At 36.4% G+C, this 17,238-nt stretch overlaps 1 protein-coding gene across 1 annotated transcript in view; it reads left to right on the forward strand.

Moving 5' to 3' along the window:
• LOC150102760 (potassium voltage-gated channel subfamily KQT member 1-like) overlaps positions 1 to 17,238 on the forward strand; it is a 295,473-nt gene that overhangs the window by 178,713 nt on the left and 99,522 nt on the right. The gene's annotated exons all lie outside the window — the stretch shown is intronic.

Here is a 17,238-nt window from a genome sequence, read left to right on the forward strand (position 1 = left end):
AATGTTAAGGCAAATTAGTAGGCATGTAAAAAGAAGGTGATCCTGATGGGAGACTTTAATTACAGGAATATAGACTGGAAGGAGAAGATAAAGTGTAAATGGGGGGGGGCTATTTATTTATTATTTATATATCTCTTTAATTGGCTTATCTTATCTCTGCATCCACTCTATATATATACTTTAATGCAATAATTATTATGTCCTCCTAACTGTTCTTCCTTATCACTCTTTGGTTTCTCTTTATGGATCTTTTTACGCTATACTGCCTTCTGCACTTGCCTTCTTATTCTTTACTATCCTTTCTCCTGGGTTCCTGCTAATAGGCTCAAATATTTTTTTGGAACAGTGCATCGAAGAATTAAATATCAGGCAACACTCTATTAACATTTAAACAACATATTTTGCATAAAACAATTTACACTAATTTTGCAATAAAGAAAAATTTGCTTAGTTCAACAATTAGCTTAAAATGCCCTTTCAATTCATGAGAATTGTTACAAAATTAACCACTCTGTTCCAAATACAAGTTACCCCTAAGCAATGGTACCTATTAATAAACTTTTACTTCTTAACTGTTATGCACATAAAAAATATCATTGCACACAAAAGCTCTTTCCTTCCGATATTAAGATAATTCTATAGGCAAAATGCACCATTGACAAACAGTTACCCTCTGACTGTTACACATATAAATTTCTATTGATTATTAAACATCTAATTTTCAACCATTAACTCTGCTCAATTTCATCAGCCTCCACTTAACAGTTCACTAATAAAGTTTTCCTATAATTTGTGAAAATTGAATAAACAGATCAACTCACTTTATGGCTGCTACCCACTGTGTACTTGGCTTCAAACTGGAGTCCTGATCCTTTTCTCCCCTTTTTTTTTTTTTTTTAGATTTACTGATGCTTCTGGGACACTGTCCTCGCTGCACTTTGGGCAAAGATTATCAGCTTGTGGATTGCTTGCATGCGCGTTGGACTAACGGAGCAATTTCTTCCCGCTCAAAAATTTCTCCCCTCGGACAACAGCTTCCGACAATGATTCATCATCAAATATCTGCTTTGCCTGGCAGATCGGCTCCCATCATCTTTCTTTTAGATCACTGGCATGATTTCTCCTGAAGTCGCGTCCTCGATGGCTTATATCTGACGGACAACCGATGAGGAACTCCTGGAACCGAATACTAGATCTTCCGGCCAACACCTTTTATTCACCTTCTTTCATATCCCTGCACGAAGATATGGGATGCCAAACATTTCGGTGTGGTCCCTTGTTCTTCCACTGACGCTGACCCCTTCTTTGTTCTTCTCGTGTACTCCGTTAATCCTATTTGTTTCAGGCAGCGGACATTCATCTGAAGTTTGTCAGTCCATTTAACACTGACCTTGAGTATTTGCAGGTGGACTTCACAAACAAATTTTATGTCCTTATAAGGAGCTAACATATATGGTTTGCTGGTGGCAAGGTATTGCCTTAGTTCAACACATTCTAGAATTTTCGTTTTAGGGCAGCAAGTACAGACAATTCCCATAGGGATTATTTACATTAACAAACTGTTTTAACTATATATAGACATACAGATTACAATCTTATTGGGCTTGACTTCTGTAAAAATTTATGTAAGGCTTTGTGGCATTATTAAGTTACATCAAATTTTTACAAGGGTATGGATCAAGGAGAGCAAGTTTGTGGAATTTCTGAGAGATAAGTATCTTAAGCAGCACATGTTTGAAGCAACTAGAGGCTTTAATGTTTTGGATTTGGTGATAACTTCACAAGATGTAGTTGTTAATGAGGTGTTAACACTGCTGCCAGTTGGTGGGAGTGATCATGTTTGGGAAGTGATGAAACGAGAAAAGGTCACTGCCAAGAATGGATACATGTGGAAGTATAAAGCAGGTGATTATAGGAAGCACTGTAGTTCGTTAGCATCAGTACATTGGGTAGATGAGCTGAGCAAAAAAGATGTTGAAAATACATGGAAACTCATAAGGCAGTATCTGACAAAAACAGTGTATGACTGCATACTGAAGGTTAAGCGAGTAAATAGAGTGGGAGTGAAATGGATGAACAGCGAAATCAAGCAAGCTGCGCTGGAAAAGAAAATGTTATGGAGGAGGTACAAGACAGTTGGTGATGATCGCATCCACGAAGAGTATAAGGTGCAGGCTAAAAAGGTGACAAGCATGGTAAAGAAAGAAAAGGTGCAGTATGAGAGGAGATTGGCTGGTCAGGCCAAGGTTAACTCAAGAGAATTTTTCCACTACATGGCAAGCAAGAAAAGAATCATGGCAGACTAACAGCTGCAAAGGATATAGTGGAATTGTTGAATGAGCACTTTGTCAGCATGTATATCATACTCGTATAAATTATCCAGTACAATATATAGAAGAGAGGCAGGTATTAGGAGAATTGGAAGTGAAAGAAAGAGAGGTGTATCAGATGTTGGTTAGGTTAGATGTGAATAAGGCCGTGGGAATGGATGACATATCACCACGTATGCTTAAGGAACGTGCACCACAGTTGGTTATGCCCTTGACCTGATTATTTAATGAAAGTCTTGCAGTGGGTAGGGTTTTTAAGGAGTGGAAAGAAGGCAAAATAGTATCACTCCACAAGCATGGTTCTAAGACAGAAGTTTCCAACTATAGGCCAGTCTGTATAACTGCAGTTGGGGTCAAGGTATGGAGAGATTGGTAAGGAATAGAATACAGAATTGGATTGATGGACATGGCAGATTGCTTAAAAATGTTATTAAACTATTACAAGCATCTGCAAGCAAAAGACAGTGATTGATTATTCAATAGTGGTCTGGAACTTAATGTGTTGTATTACTATATATCAAAGTTATTTGGTCATAGCTGGCATTTGGAACAGGAAAGCAGAAACAGTAATCAGTCCATGGAGAGGAGAACCATTTAAACTATGTTTTTGGTATTATTATTATTAAAATCTGACCTCCATGAAGTCGCGTCCTTGATCGTTCTGACCTTTATGGTATCAAAGAACTCATTGCAGGAAGTCCATAGTTTCTCATGCAAAAAAAGATCATCGAACTGTGCCTTAAATCCATTCACAGTTTCTGCACTCATCACACTTTCAGGCAGTGCATTCCATGCTACATGCAAAGAACCCGCTTCCCATGTCCCTGTTCACACCCTCCTTATACAGCTTCCAGGAATTGCCTCTTATTGTATCCTTGTCTCCCTCTACTCTATGAAAAATCTGAACATTAATTTGGTAACAACCCCTCAACAACTTATATGTCTTAATCATATCTCCTCTCCTTCTTCTATTCACAAAGCTCTGCAAGTTATATTCCCTCAGTCTCTTCTCATATCTGACATTCCAGAGATCCGACACTAACTTAGTAAAACTTCTCTGGATGCTCTAAAACATCCTCATGCCTTTGAAAATCAGGCAACCAAATCTGCACACAGTAGTGCACATGTGGCCTTATACATGTGAACCATAGCCTCTTTCCTTCTGAATTTACAGTTCCACTCTATTGATATCCTTCTGAAAGGCTACAATATCTGTGTTACTTCTCATAATTCACCCCAATTTTGCATCATCAGCAAATAAATGATCACCAGTATGTATTCTGTTGCTGCTGATCAACAGGTGTACTCACATATATCACCCAACTCTACACAAATGCCATGGAGAAGTTTGGTGAATCTCAAGTGGTTGCACTTGATATCTCCAAAGCTTTTGACCTGGTCTGTCTCAGGACTTCTGCAGTTGGATTTCCCAATTTCTGTGTGCATGCACACTGTGTGTGTGATGGTGGATGGTTCCATATCCTCTCACGATTCAACTAATGCCAGAGTTCCACAAGGTTTTCTGTTCTCTCACCATCCCTCTTCTACATATCAATGCCCTACTTCAGTCGACCTCCAGCCCAGTACACAGTTTTACAGATGACATTACATTATACCTCCTCCCTTTCGTTTGATAAACCTTACTCTTCACAACTGACCTCAACCTACAGAACGCCAACCACGACTGCCCTCAATTCTGACCTCCAATTAATCCTCCAATGGGGTTCAGTCCCTCATCAATTTCTACGCTAATAAAACTCTTCTGTCTTATTTCTCACACAAAAGAACCATTTTCTCCCAGTATTATTTTTGATAACACTAAAATTTCCAGACAAGATGAGATTTTTCTTGAAATTACCCTGACATCAAGCCGCTCCTGGCATGAACACATCACAACGATTGCATCCTCAGCTTCTAAAAAACTACAATTGCTTTTTTGCTCAAGATGTTACTTCACTTCTGAACAGCTATTAACCTTATACAAATCCTCTTAATACAAATGAGCAATTGTATTAAGAGCAATGAGCAATTAGATTGATTAATGACCCATCTCTTACCAACTCACTCCTCTCACTTTTACACAGAAGTTTGCTTTCTGCAGTGTATGTATTCTATAAATATTTTCATGGCAAATGTTCATCTGAAATAGCATCAATAATTCCCTATGTCAATGTCGACATGGGGAATCCCCTCAACATCCCTTCACAGTGCACCTTGAAACCCATAGAACAAGTTCCTTCTCCTTCATCCCTGCTACTGCTCTATTGTGGAGCATTCTTCCCCCGATGCATTTCCCAAGGAATACAATATACAGGCTTTTAAATCAAACATAAACAAGTTCCTCCTTTCCCAACCCACTACCCATATACAATACTAATGTACTATTAATTGATCAACCAACCTCTCATATATGGGCTCAACATTTAGAAGGAAAAAAAAACTACATATCTCCAGTTAAGCCAGTCCCAAAGTCTTATTATTATTATTACTACTACCTTAAGACCCCATGCATTTAATAACTGCACATTACACACTTCAAATCCTCTGCAGATACCACATTCTCAGGCAAGGCATTCCAGTCATTATCAACTCTTCATGTAAGAAACCTGCTTATCATTCCCTTGTTCAGCTCCTGTGTCCATCCTTATACAGTTTCTAGGGATGACCTTTTGTTTTCTCTCCTGATCTCCCACCATTTTATGAAACCTCTTCAACAGTGATCCTATAACAACACCTTATTGACTTGTATTTCTCTATCATATCATCCCTCTTCCTCCTATCTACCAGACTCTCTAAATTACATCTTCTCAGCCTGTCCTCATACTCAACATTCCAAGATCAGAATCTATCTTTGTTGTCTCTGAACCTTTTCTATTATCTCTTTGGCCATTTGAAAACCAGGTGCCCAAATCTGTGCACAGTAGTCCATGTGTGTGTGTGTGTGTGGCCTAATTAGTGGCTTATACAAGGAAAAAAGAATGTACTTACTTACTTCTACAAGCCAGTATCCTCAGTTTTATTCCCAAAATTCATTCTGTTGTCCTCACAAATTTGGCAATCTGTCCTCTAAATTTTAGATCCTTATCCGCCATCACCCCAAGATCTCTTCTTTCTCCACCTCCAACAATATATCCCCACCAAATGTAAGTTCTACATCCCATCTTTGTTTCCTTTTTTCAATATTGAACTGGCATCTTCACTCCTGTCCCCATTTATTAAAGTCTTCTTGTAAGGCCACATCTGCTCTAGTTTGTCTCAACATTGCATCATCTGCAAACAACTCAATATATCCATTCAGATCTTCCCCAATTTCATTAACATATGGGTTAAACGGCAATGGCCCTGAAACAGACCCATGAGGCACACCATTAATGATTTTCGTCTTCCAGAATGCTGCCCCCCCCAATGCACAATTTGCTGATACTATCAGATCGCCAATGTCCGATCCAATGCACTAGTCTAATAACCAACCCCATCTGCTCTAGTTTGATTATAAACTTACCATGCGGTAATCTATCAAAAGCCTTTTCAAAATCTAAGTATACTACTGTGTATCCATCTTTATCGAATGAAGCTGTCACCCTTATTGTAATAAATAAGTAGATTATTAAAACATGACCTCCCTTTAGCAAATTTATGCTGTCCATCAAATATAATACCATTGTTGTCAACCCAATTCTGGATCCTGGTTCTCATCAGCTTCTCTAGCACTTTGATGCTTGAGTTTTGTCATCTCCTTATGAAGCATCACAGTCTTACCTTCCTTCAACTCCTTTGGAACTTGACCCAGTGCAAGACTCATATCAAACAAATATGTCAAGGCAGATGCCAACTCCTGGTACATTCCATTAAAATATGTGGTGATATATTATCAAGGCCCACATCCTTATTAACATCAAGTTTGCTCAATTCCTCATACATACATCTTGCTCACTTATAGTCAGTCTCTCCTCCTCATCAACTACTCTCAAACTTTCTATGATATCACATTCACAAGAATGAAAGACCTTTATGAACTGCTCATTAAATATCTCAACTATATCTTCTGCAGCAGTTGTTCTTACACCATCTAGGATTCTTTTTGGCTTCATTATCTAACTACTGCTCATACTTTGGCCTTTGTGCTACTCTTACCAATCAAGTCAGCCTCCTTGCCTGTTCTTTGTAATCCTTATGGAATTGATTATTCCTCTTATGCTGCCTCCATAATGCCAATTTCCTCTGTATGGCATGCTGAATCTCTTCATTCATCCATTTGACACCTACCTTATTTGACCTTCTGACCCTTTGAATACATTTATACATTTCTTCTACTAGATAGTTCTTGAATATCACCTAACCTTTGGGTGATATTCAAGTCCTTTCCATCCAACTCCTCATTCCATGCTATACTTGCAAACTGTCTCCTGAGCTTCTCTTAATTACCAGCCTTGTAGTTCTACATATATTCTTTCCTCACAAAAGGCTTCGCATGGTTGGCAACCATTCAGTTAATCACTACATGGTACTCTGACCAACTGGAGGGTGATTTGACACCTCATTTATCATAACATCCTCTGATGAGATGATCAAATCCAAGACCCTCAAACTCAAGAAACTCATTTTCTTTACTTCCAGTGGCTATCTCACCTCCCAGTCTATAATGTCATAATTAAAATCGCCCATAATGATCACCCTTTCTTATTTGCTTGGCTAATTTGAGTATGCATTTCATGGTCACTACTGTCGACATTACCGCGTCTATAACAACATCCAACCAAGTATTTCATTCCCTCTATCTCGCATCAAACTGCTTCAAAACCACTGGCACTATTTTCCTCTTGCATCTCTACTTTGTATGGACATAACTCTTTCTCTATCATCAATAGCACTCCCCCCTCCAGTTTTTAACTATGTCTCACTTATTCCAACAATTTTTGGGTGAACGGACTCAATTAATGCAACTATTTCATATCTTTTTTTTCTTCTACTTCTACTTCTAGCATTTGTACCAAACATAACAGCTCATTTCTAGATCAATGGCAAGTTTCACTTATACCACTTAATAGATGTGACCTCTCCATACTTAACTGGAGCCATTTCACTTTCTGCTTATTCATATTAGAACCTTCTTCATATCCAAATATTTTCCCTTGATCCCAGTCCTCACCTTCCCTTTTTGTCTACACTCACATTCACATCCTCTTGGAGCATCAACCTTTCTCATATTGTGTTCTCCTGTCCACCTTATACTGCCTGTCACCTTTTGTCTCATATTCTTCGCTTTCTGTTTACAACTTTCATTCATATCACTGCAGTCTATTAATGTATCATACTTTCTGCAAACCCTCACTCTTTCACTTCTCTTATTTACTCTCTCAACAAACACACCTGTCACATTCGTCTGTGCATACATATTATTCTTGACAGCAAACCATCTTAGTAAAATTTACACCACTCAAACACTCAAATTTCACTCCATTCATCTGGTTTCTCTAGTTCTTACTGACATTTTATTTTACCTCTTTAACTGTTATTCACAAAATTCACTGCAAAACCAACTAACAACCTCAATATTAATGAATTATCTCAGTATTGCTAATTAAATAAATTTTAGGTGAAATAAATATAATTCTTCAAAAACATTCCAATATATAAAACTTATCTCTGCTCCAGTGAATCTTCCAATTTCCATTATTTTGGTGACAGTGTCTTCATTAAACCATAGTTTTATTCATTCCTAGTGCTCTCTTCATTCGATTGCTTCATTCATTCTATGCTGGTTGAGTTTCACCCAGTTCTTAAGCTTAAACATGATTGAAAAATATGTTAAGCTCTTGATAACACAAATGCCTCTGCATTTTTCCAACTTGATCAGTCTAAATGAAAGACAGTTTGAGCCCTGAGAAAATAACTCACTATTTGAATATTTTCACTGCAGAAAACCAAGCTTCAGAGAAAATTTGAAAGAGGTTACAATGATTATCAAAATTAGGAGAATGATAAAGGCTTGGTTGGCTGAGTGGATAATAATCTCTGCTCTTCAACAAGATTGTTTTTTTCAGATTCTACTATGGTGTGGATGTTTATGAAAATCTAAGTAGCAAACAATTTTTTGCCAGGTATAAGACCACCACCACAACAACTCCACTTGTTGGAGGTGTGAAGTGTTTGTAAAATAAAATGTAATATTTGGAGTCGGGTCAGACCTGTGGCATTAAATGTGTTTTGGGATTAAATCTTTCCTTCATAGCTGGAATCAACATAAATTAAAAAATAATGCAGCACACTAAGCCAAGGAAATTGTGACCCAGAGAAGATTAAAAAATAGGGGATTTCTAGGTATGACATTCTCTAGCTCTAGATATCATATCTGACATTCCATAAATACTGTCTTGTGACTGATGGAATTATGCAATATGCAGTTTGGATATTTGAGGTGGATGGTAAGTCTTGTTGTGCCTCAAGTTGAGGTGCATTTTATCAGTATCTAGTCCGGTTTAGATGTCTGTAAGTAGTGGTATACCTCATTTCTATTAGTGTTTGGCCATGAATGTCAAAGCAGATGTGGAGATTAGATTTTTTTATATATTTTATTCCTTTCTTTGTTGTTGAATTTTTGTTTAGATTTGGTTGAATTCATAAAATAAACTGTTGATTTGTTATATTTTTTGTTATTGTGGCCCTGAGGAAAAATAACATCAACAAGATGGTGGAAGTAGCAGAGATTGAGAATGCTTAGGTGGATATGGTGTGACCAGAAAGGATCATCTGAGAAATGACTATGTAAGGGGGAATGGTGAGAGTCACGAACTTAGGAACAAAGATACAGGAGGCAAGGTTGAGACGGTTTGGTCATATGACAAGGAGGGAGGAAGAGTGTGTGGGAAGGAAGATCGTGCAGATGGATGTGCAGCAGGGAAGGAGGAAGCAGGGGTGGCCAAAGAAGAGATTGGGGGAGAACTGGTGGTGGAGGAGGATCCGAGGATGAAGAACTTGGATGCAGTTACAGCTCAAGACAGGAGGATATAGAGGAGACTCATTAGAAACAGCGACCCTACTTAGTAAGATAAGCTGCAGAAGACGAAGTTTTGTTTTCTTGTACAGGAGTTTTTCCACGGTAATACTGTGTTGCCTTTTAGGATTGGTGATAGCAAAAAACAAATAAATAAAAAAATTCATTTAAAGAATTGTGGCAAGCTATATGTAGAAATAAAAGAATTGCAAATGTGTCTCCCATACAAGGACCATCTAGTCTCCTGATTATTTTGGTGCCACAGTATTTCACTTTGGATTCTGATGGACTTGAAACTATATTGACAACAAAATACTAAGATGTAGAACCATTTGCCTTTAGAAGACAAATGTTGCAACTGTAGAGCTGTTATCATGCTAATACTGTAAGGTCATCTTGTCACTTTCCCTCTATAACAGTGGCATGCACTGTTGACTAGTAACATTAACTTGATGACTTCTTATGGCATAACAACAAACCAGTGTTTAACTTTTGTTATTGCTGTTCTGACTATTAATCAGTGTTTCATTTGTTATTAATTAACTTGAAGCCAGTTGGAAGATTATGCATTCCAGGATCAGAAGTAGGTAGTTGTTCTGTGAATGGTGTAACATCCTATGAAATTATGTGAATGTTATGATTTTGTAAGTAGCTTTCTCATTTGTTTATTATTTAAATAAATTGAGGTTGTTTCATAAAGTTTTATGAAACAACTTCAACACCTAAGGTCCTGTATGTTTAATGCTTCCTCACAAGTTTGAACTTATTACTACTTACTTACAGATATAGCTTCCATTGCTCAGTCGGTATAGACCAGTGATGGCAAACCTATGACAAATGTGTCAGCACTGACACACTTGAGGGTTTCAGGTGACGCACCTTGGATGTTGAAAAATATTGGTATTCTGATGAAAAAACTGCGATAAATCATGTAAGATTGTTCTCAGTTAAGGCGAAGGTAGGTTTTGGCTTTGAGAATAAACTCAAAATATTTCAACGTGATTTAGAAAGTAACAATTTTAAGTATTTCCCAAGAGTGGAAATTTTTTTTAACGAAACCAGCCCGAAAAATCATGAACAGCATATCATCCAATCTATCGAAGTTCTAAAGTAAGTAATTGAGTAGTTTTTTCATCTAGATTTGAGCAATTTCGAATGTTGGAACAAACAATCCAATTCATAAAGTATCCTGATGAAACAGAATTCATGGATCTTAAATTAGATGGCTTTGAGTAGTTGGATTTAAAAGATCTAGAAATGCAACTAGCCGACTTCCAGTGTAATCCTATCTGGAAAAGAAAGTTTATTGCTCTTAGAAATGAATTAGAAGAATTTGAGCGGGAATGTCTGCATGATACTGCATGTAAAAATTCAGATAGTGAAATTCTAAGCATGTGGAATAGCCTTCCTGGAAACTTTCATGCTCTTAAAATCTTTGCTAAAGCTCTTATAACAAATTTCTCTTCTACATACTCTTGTGAAACTCTATTTTCTGCCTTAGAGCAATAATTTGAGCACTGCCTGTATAGCATTAAAATGCACACACTATAGCCCTCCTATAAAGCAACTTTCTACCAGCACTCACCAACAGAAAAGTCATTAAATGTAATGTAAGTTTGTAACTTCAGTTTAGTAAATTAATTGTATAATATGAATTTATAGATTTTATATCAATGTCCTATTAAATAAATAGCCTAATATGATATGTATAAGTCACCATCTATGATTATGTAGTTAAATTTATAATGCATGTACAAGTGGCACATCAACAACGTCAATATTTAAAAAAAAAAAAGATGTTTGACACACCTGAGTAAAAAGATTCGCCATCACTGGTATCGACGGAGCCCTTTGGTCAGAAAGACCTGGGTTCGATTCCCATCCATGACGTGAGGAACCTTTATCTATTCTCTTTCAACTAAACGTGAGTTAGTCGGTCTCATATGAAGATAGAGGGTTTTTTTCACCTGGAAACTTGGATTTTTCAAACCCTTCAGAACAGGCAAACCGGCCCCGTGAACACACATTAATCCTTAATCCCTCGTTAAGGGGACTCAACTCATCCTAAGGGATGGGGAGGGAGAAGGGAAAAACCTCATACAAAATAAATAAATTTACCAGATTTGCTGAAATATTTACCCAAAATCTTCCATTTCAGGCCAGGTAAATTTGAGATGGCTTTAAAATACATTATTCCTTTATCTATTAGATTTTTTCATTTAACATTGGAATAGCTCTCTGCATACAAACCATTATCTGAATACTGTTGTTCATTTTCTTTAAGAAGCCTTTTGATGTTGCAGCAGTATCCCTTTTAAATTACCTATTTCCTCCAAATGCATTACCACTGCAGACTTGTTGTTAACAAGTGCAGTAAATGTCCCACTCTATTAGAAACTTACTGAATGGTGATAGCTAAACTTCGTGATTTTTGTTTGTAACATGACTGCTACTTTTTCCAATTTGTTTGGTGTTTTTTGGTGAATTCTGGTATAATGTATGTAATTTTACTGTTGTTTGAATTTCAGCAATAAAGAGAACATCTTTAATAGAATTTAAAACAGCCAGATTCAAATTATGTTCAGTACACTGTGTTGATAGATCTGGGATGTCTTTCTTTAATTTTGCCATTAGCCCATTATTTTTTTTTTTTCTCCCTTATGTTTCCTGCTCCATTTGTTCCAATGCCTACTAACCAATTACAAGTTTTTTGTAACCAAACAAAGTTTGCACATAACATATCTTCATGACTATGCTCATTGTGTGTGTGTGTGTGTGTGTGGAGAGAGAGAGACTAAATTCACCTCTGTTGCTTCACCTTAGTAGCCTGGGCGTGATGATACCTTACGTGCAGACTTTGTTTCCCTGTTCATTTTACACTCTAATGTACTCAAGTGCTTTGCAGTTTGCAGTGAAAATACAGTAATAAATGTTTCTTTTAATTTCTGATTTTTACTATGTATTTTATAATAAGTAACAAGTTTATCTTCATTTGAAATATCTGTAGACACATCTAGAAGAAGTGTAACTTTACTGAAGTCTTTGATTTTCTTAATTAATTCTTGTTAATAATATCAGCAATTACTGACATGTCATATTGATACTGGCTAAATTAATTTAATATATAATTATGAAGGAATTAACTTAAGATGCTATCTCTTTGGTTGGAAATAAAACTTCTTTAATAAATCTTGGCAACTACCATTGATGAAATAACTTGACAGTGAATGAGATGATATATTTAAAAAAAAGAAAAGAAAAAAGGATAAATCATGGAAAGAAAATAATATATTTTGAATGCAGATAGAACCTGGCTGAAAATTCACTCGCCTTTTTTTTTTCTCTGATGATAACTCACCTGTGGAGAGTGGGCGAGTGGATTTCTGGAGCCGTGGTCATAAGCATAGTATTATAATTGTTTTTATCAATATTACTACACTCATACCTCTCTATACAGCCCCTCTTTATACGGATTTTCGCTATAACGGCCTTGTGTAATTATGGCTAAGTTTCGATTTATGGCCTACAATTTTTCAGTATACGGCCAAAAAGTCGGGAAATCCCCTGTGTTTACATCTTTTGTCATGTGTTTTAGGCTGGCCACTCCGCGCAGGAACGCTACTTGTGTCGTCTTGTAGTCGCACAATCTTCGCGTAGCACATAATTCGTACATTTGATGAGGAACAACAAGAACCAGTTGTTTGCCGACAATTAATCTCAAAGGATTTATCGAATGCGCTTACTCATTTCGAACAAAGAATAAACATCCTACTTCAAAATGATCCTAATGAAGAATGCAGCGCCAAAGTTTCTCACAGCATTAACACAGTTATTAACTGCTACAAAGAATTGCAAAAAGAAAAGGGACGCAATACAACAAACAGACAAATTTTTTAAACCGGGTCCTCAGACAACAACAGATGGTGACATTAACGAAGTGATGTCGTGCAATTTGTCATCAGACTGATTCAAAAATTAAAAAAAAAAAAAAAAAAAACGTTCATTTATTATTTGTGTTTTATTTCGTTTTATTTTATTAGTACGTATTATAAAATTATATTTTTGTGTTTATTAATAACTAATGTAAACGATATTTTAAATGAAAAAAAAAAAAAGCATTTTCAACCAGAAACCCAATGATTTTCTATTTTTTTATAAAATTGGAACGGATCTTACTGAATTTATACGGCTTTATATGGAAATAAATGATTCGTTATATAGCATTTCACTTTGCGGCCGACTTTTCATGAACGTATCTCGGCCGTATAACGAGATATAGGTGTACTGTAAAATTGATAAAAGTAAATATATAATGGGATACTATTTGCATGTTATATAACTATAAACAAACAAAAAAAACTTATCAAACAAATTCTGTGGCAACGTTATTGAATAAAATTAGATATTACTGAATGGTAGTGGCAGATTGTATACCTTGAGTGAAGAAGTTAAAGTAATTTGATGTCAAATCGATGACAAGAGAAATATAAGGGGAATTGCAGAAGAAAAAGATTATGAAAGACATATAAAGAAAGAAAAAGGTGGGGAACTGTTGTGTAAGGAATATAGGACTCAGGCTTGGAAGGTGACTAATATTGTAAGGAGAGAAAAATTTGAATATGAGAAGAGACTAGTACTCTAAAAGAAGAATCCCAAGGAGTTTATTTGCTATGTAGTGAGTAGGAGGGGAAATGATACTGGATGAAGATGGGAATCAGGTGGCCAAAGCAGATAACATACACATACCGTCCACTGCATTAGAAAACTTTATGCAGATGTACGTAGTCATCTCTTACACAGCGTGGATGCAAAATACTTGGTCACATGCAAAACCACATGTTCTAGTTAACTATTTAAGAATGCTGCAGGTCAGTAATTGTCAATAGTGTTGATCATAGTGAAAAAAACAAAGAATCTTTCAGAGTTTGATAAAGGGCTTATTGTGGGTGCACATCTGGCTGGAGCCACGATTTTGAAAACAGTAGAGCTGATTGGTTTCTTAAAAGGTAGGATATCTCAGGTTTTCAGTCAGTGGAAAAATAACCCACATTGCTCGTCTAAGAGACATAATTGTGGTCCTAAGACATTCTGTCAGGAACTAGATTATCATCGTCTGAGAAAACTTGTATGGACAACGAACCTCATGTGCAGCAATTGATTAAATCATTTAATGAAGGCTGTTCCCGACAAGTGTGCAGGAAATTGAAAAGGATTGGTATTGATGGTCACTAAAGGAGATCTAGCACAATATTAAATAAAAGTTTCTAATTCAGTAGCTTATATGTTAATTGAGCTATTTAATCTTCACTTTATTAGATTGTTCCATCCTGATACAGCAGGCTTTATTCTTAGAAGGATAAATCCTGCTGTACCAGGATGGAACGGCACCCTTATGCAGGCTTTATTACAACGATGGCAAGTGGTGAAAATGTTAGAAGTGAAGATGATGTATTCCCAATACTGAGAATGCTAAATGTCAATAAAGTGGGGGGACTAGATTGAATATCTCCACATGTTTAGAAGAATGTTCTATGGAACTGAGTGTGCCTTTAACGTGGCTTTTTAATGAAAGTCTTGGAATGGGACAGGTTCCTGGAGAGAAGAAAGTACCATTGCATAAGGATATCAAACTATAGGCCTGTTCAGATTTTGGAGAAATTGGTAAGAACTCATATACAGAATTGGGCAGATGAGGACAATATTATTTATGCAGGCCAGTGTTAAGTTATGTTGTTTTTGTTAATTAAAAATTTTTGTTATGTTTACCTATATCGGATCTTACTAAATCTTCAATTATTCTACTTAACGTAAAATTAACATAAAATTACGTTAATTTGATATATACCTTTACCTATCTACCTTACTTACTTATTTGTCTCTCTTAAGTCTCATTAATTCCTTACTCATACAAATCTTAGCATTTCTCTATCTGCTGGCTGCTATAAATGCATTGAATGATGGTGCACCGCACTGTTAACAGAGAGACTGCTTCAGGCTAGAGCCAATCCCTTTGTTATATTTCTGGTATTAACCCCATTTCTAATTTTGGAAAAATTTATTTGTTAACGCTGCACCATCCAAAATGATCATCTGGAAGAAAACACTCAGAATGTCACAATATTCAATATTCATGCAATTGCTATTCCCAAATTTCACCAGAACTCGTGTCTAAATTTTACTTCAGTCGTGGTTATCCCCATAATTTTTTGTTTTGCACAGGTTATTCTTTATGAGTGGTGCATTGAGAACATAGATCAGGCAAGTTATTAGGTTGACAAGAAAGGATTTATTCATTAAAAAATATGGTACATCTACTGATAATTACTTAACTAAACTAATTCAGTCATGCAGATGTAACCTGGGCATTCTTAAACTTTCTCAACATGAAGCAATATCTAATACTAAACACATTATCAATTCCTTCTAATGGCTTAACATTCTTAGGTAATCATTTACCAAATCTTGGTCTCAGGAACTATCTGACTATAACAAAACTATATATTCAATCACAACACTTTGCAAGTTCTCATATACAGAGCTATAACATTCTATATGTGGATCAGATGCTAAAGTCCTATTATGCTTCAAAAGTCCAATAACTTATCAGTTCCTGTCTTCGTTGCAATCTAACATTCCTGTATATACAAAAGATTTAAAAAGTTCTTACATTACTGGGGCATTAGGATCACTCTGGCTTTCTCTTTCGATCATCTGCTCTATTCTTACGGATTGTTGTTTCTTCCTCCAGTTTACTGCTTTCAGAAAGGACTGACTAGCGAATACGTTCACGATTCACTTCGATGTAGGCAAAGTTGGTCTGCAGGGATCGGTCCACGTGGTTCCGCATATCATCTCGGTCTACGCTGATTATACCGCTGTGCCGAGGCCTATGCTCGCGCGGGATCTCTGTCTGACCGCATAGCTGCCTATGGACATCATCCTTCTCGACTGCACTCGAACTTCCTTCTCTGGGAACGACAGGAACAAGATGGAAAAAGAGTCCCGAGTTGGCTTTGCCGAGTTCTATATAATCACTGCTGTGATATTCTCCCTACTACATCATTGTTTTTTACCCGGCACCTAATTCTTCTGCACTCCATGCTGTCGCTCCTGCTTGCGTGTCCACGGGAAACTCCCATGCTCCTTTTAGACTTTGTGTATGTGACTGCCTCCGGACATGTTTTTAATCCGCTTATCTCTTCTGTAACTTTGTTCTAAACTTTGGCATACTAACATTTTTTCACCTATTTTCAACCTCTGTTGTATTCACAAAGACATTTAATATTATAATACATAAGGAAATTTTTTTTTTTTATGGATTTTATCATTATTTTACAATCAATTTCACCCTTACCAATATACAAGTATTTCTCCAAAGTTTAGATACTTGTTAAATCTGAATGAAATGTAGTACAATAATTTTCTCCTTCATTCAAGATTTAACACCAGCATGGATTTCTTAAAGGGTACTCTTGTTTTAGTAATCTCATTACCTTTTAGAATAGAGTAACATGAGCAGTGGATGAGAGTAAGACATGGTCAGTTTGGATTTTTCCAAGGCATTTGACAGAGTACCACATGACACGTTGATTTTTGAGCTTCATATGAGTGTGGATATCAGGTAAGTGGACTGAATTGGTGATTGGCTCTGATAGATATTAAATATATATGGAGGAGCAGCAGTAGGAAGATTACAGGGGGAGTTCCACAGGGTTCAATCCTAGGACCATTACTTTTCAGTCTTTATGTCAATGATATTGTTACAGAACTATGGGGAGGTTTTCAGTTGTTTGCAGATGATGTGAAGCTATGGAGGGTTATTAGTAATAGTGTTAATGTTTTGGCTCTTCAAGAGGATTTGAATAAGTTGAAAAGGTGAGCAAATGATTGGGGATGTCAGTTTAATGCAACTAA

The sequence above is a fragment of the Typopeltis vanoorti genome, chromosome 10 (assembly GCF_054136105.1).
Source record: "Typopeltis vanoorti isolate ZY-2024b chromosome 10, IOZ_Tvanoo_1.0, whole genome shotgun sequence".
Lineage (NCBI taxonomy): Eukaryota > Metazoa > Arthropoda > Arachnida > Uropygi > Thelyphonidae > Typopeltis > Typopeltis vanoorti.